Source organism: Geospiza fortis, unplaced genomic scaffold (genome assembly GCF_000277835.1).
Source record: "Geospiza fortis unplaced genomic scaffold, GeoFor_1.0 scaffold13, whole genome shotgun sequence".
In the NCBI taxonomy this organism is placed as follows: domain Eukaryota; kingdom Metazoa; phylum Chordata; class Aves; order Passeriformes; family Thraupidae; genus Geospiza; species Geospiza fortis.
In genome coordinates this window covers 661,488-662,376 of record NW_005054384.1, presented here as the reverse complement: position 1 = coordinate 662,376, position 889 = coordinate 661,488, and positions in this window count along the sequence as shown.

The window sequence follows — 889 nt, the reverse complement described above, 5'->3', positions numbered from 1 at the left end:
GAACAGTAGTACATGTATTAAAACTAATTGTTTAGTCCTGTAGGTGGCATGGCAGTTCTTGTGTCCAGTCCCACTTTCTGAGATCCTGTGGCTGGCAGAGCCTGTCCTAGTGGCACCTGCAACTCTCGGAGCACTGTTGCCAGGTGCTGAGGCTGTGTCTGCTGCAGGAGCTGGGCACTCTTTCACTGCTCCAGAGTGAAAGCAGCTTTGCCAGAGTGCAAGGGTGCAGTGCCCATGGCCCAGCTGGGGCATGCTCTAAATCCAGGAGCAATTCTTGCATTTCTCTAGTTGGACACCATCGCTTGCACGTCACCAGTGATGGCTGGAGTTTGTCCCAGTACTGCCTGCTCTCAGTCTGTTTGTCCTTCCTTGATAATGTCAAAACGCTGGAACTGTGATTCCTCTGTGCTTTCTGCTTTGCCATCATTTCTAAGAGGCAAACATAAGAGCTACTTGCAGAGGCACTGTGCCATTAGAGCAGGGGTCTGTTGCAGTTGCTGGGCCGCAATAGTTACATTTTGAACGGGAAGCCAGCGCCGTAAAGAGCAGCAGGCTTGTGTGATAGTGGTGATGGTGCTTTTTCATCAGGGTTTGCTCCGCTCCCTCCAGCCAGGTCCCAAGGAAAGATAGAAGTATTTCCCTAACCTTACCGAGGAGGTGAAGTGCAGGAGGAGCTTACCAGGCTGGAGTTCCTTTGCTCAGCAGCAGAGGGGAGAAACAGCCCAGTGCCGGATCCAAGAATCTGCCTGCACTCTGATAGCCAAGATCCAAGTCCTGCCCTTGCCTCTTAGACTTGGCTATGCCCAAAACATGTGGAAATTCTGTTTGGGTCCAGCTGTAGTTAGCTGAATTCAAATTCCAGCTGCAGGCTTCCTGCTGCCTCAGTTTA